This window comes from Nerophis ophidion, linkage group LG22 (assembly GCF_033978795.1).
Source record: "Nerophis ophidion isolate RoL-2023_Sa linkage group LG22, RoL_Noph_v1.0, whole genome shotgun sequence".
NCBI lineage: Eukaryota > Metazoa > Chordata > Actinopteri > Syngnathiformes > Syngnathidae > Nerophis > Nerophis ophidion.
The window spans coordinates 20,296,912-20,299,177 of NC_084632.1; positions in this window are offsets into that span (position 1 = coordinate 20,296,912).

Below are 2,266 nucleotides of genomic sequence, written 5' to 3' on the forward strand. Positions count from 1 at the left end.
CCATTTCAACCCATATTCAGTTGAATGAGCTACAAAGACAAGATATTTGATGTTCAAACTTATAAACTTTATTTCTTTTTTCAAATAATAATTAACTTAGAATTTCATGGCTGCAAGACATGCTAAAGTAGTTGGGAAAGGGCATGTTCACCACTGTGTTACATCACCTTTTCTTTTAACAACACTCAATAAACGTTTGGCAACTGAGGAAACTAATTGTTGAAGCTTTGAAAGTGGAATTCTTTCCCATTCTTGTTTTATGTAGAGCTTCAGTCGTTCAACAGTCCAGGTTCTCCGCTGTCGTATTTTACTTTTCACATTTTCGATGGGAGACAGGTCTGGACTGCAGGCGGGCTAGGAAAGAACCCGCACTCTTTTTTTACGAAGCCACGCTGAATGTGGCGTGTCATTGTCTTGCTGAAATAAGCAGGGGCGTCCATGAAAAAGAGGGCGCTTAGATGGCAGCATATGTTGTTCCAAAACCTGTATGTACCTTTCAGAATTAATGGTGCCTTCACATATGGGCACTAATGCACCCCCATACCATCACAGATGCTGACTTTAGAACTTTGTGTTGAAAACAGTCTGGATGGTTCACTTCGCCTTTGGTCCGGATGACACTATGTCGAATATTTCAAAGAACAATTTGAAATGTGGACTTGTCAGACCACAGAACACTTTTCCACTTTGCATCAGTCCATCTTAGATGATCTCGGGCCCAGAAAAGCCGGATGTTGTTGATCAATGGCTTTGGCTTTGCATAGTAGAGCTTTAACTTGCACTTACAGATGTAGTGACGAACTGTATTTAGTGACAGTGGTTTTCTGAAGTGTTCCTGAGCCCATGTGGTGATATCCTTTAGAGATTGATGTCATTTTTTGATACAGTGCCATCTGAGGGATCGAAGGTCACGGTCATTCAATGTTGGTTTCCGGCCATGCCGCTTACGTGGAGTGATTTTTCCAGATTCTCTGAACCCTTTGTTGATATTATGGACCGTAGATGTTGAAATCCCTAAATTTCTTGCAATTGCACTTTGAGAAACGTTGTTCTCAAACTGTTTGACTATTTGCTCAAGCAGTTGTTCACAAAGGGGTGTACCTCACCCCATCCTTTCTTGTGAAAGACTGAGCATTTTTTGGGAAGCCGTTTTTGTACCCAATCATGGCCCCCAGCTGTTCCATATAGCCTGCACACCTGTGGGATGTTCCAAATAAGTGTTTGATGAGCATTCCTAAACTTTATCAGTATTTATTGCCACCTTTCCCAACTTCTTTGTCACGTGTTTGTTAGGCTTGTGTGGCATTGTAATGCTGGATTCGGTCCGCCGTGGATGCGTCAGCAAGAACACAGCAAAAAGGTAAGAACTAAGGGATTTATTAAACGAAAGGAGCTATGAACAAAAACCCTGGTACAAATAGAAAAGGCAAATAAAAGCGCTAGCATGGAAAGCTAGGTCAAACTAACCGAAACACAAACATTTGGCACAAAGGCACACAAAAGGAAGCACAAAACAACTAGCGTGAAAGCTAGGAATAAAATAAAGCTTAGCGTGAGAGCTAGCAAAATCGAGAGTGAGAGATAAGTCATAAACAGATGTATGTGAACAAACTAAGATCCGACAATGAGTGAACAGAAAAGGCTGGCTTATAAAAGGTGGTGATTAGTAAAGACAGGTGTGCGGGAAAAGAGAGTAGCAGCTGAAACTAATGAGTGACCATGGAAACGAACAAAACAGGAACTAAGCATGTCAAACCGCAGAGTTATATAAAAATGGAACAAAAATAACAATATGGTGATGATCCGACCATCGGATCACAACAGCGTTGCTGGCATCAAATTCTTAAGGTAATGATTATTTGCACAAAAAAAAATGTTTAGCAGTTTGAACATCAAATATGTTGTCTTTGTAGCATATTCAACTGAATATGGGTCGAAAATGATTTGTAAAGCATTGTATTCCGTTTATATTTACATCTAACACAATTTCCCAACTCATATGGAAACATTATAAAACCCAGAAGCACACAATCAAGGGGGGTTTTCAAGAAGTCGTTTCCGAGTGTTCTCTCATTTCTAAGAATTCACTAGAAATGTTCTTTCAGTGGTAAACGCACGCCCAGCTTGACCTGGCTTATGATTAAATAAACATTCAAAAAATGCGTGAAGGGACTGAGAAGCCATAAATCTTCAACCTTTACAGTTATTTAGTTGAAATATAAACTCTTGCCTCCTCTGGTATATTTAGGGGAGCGGACTCTGGCTT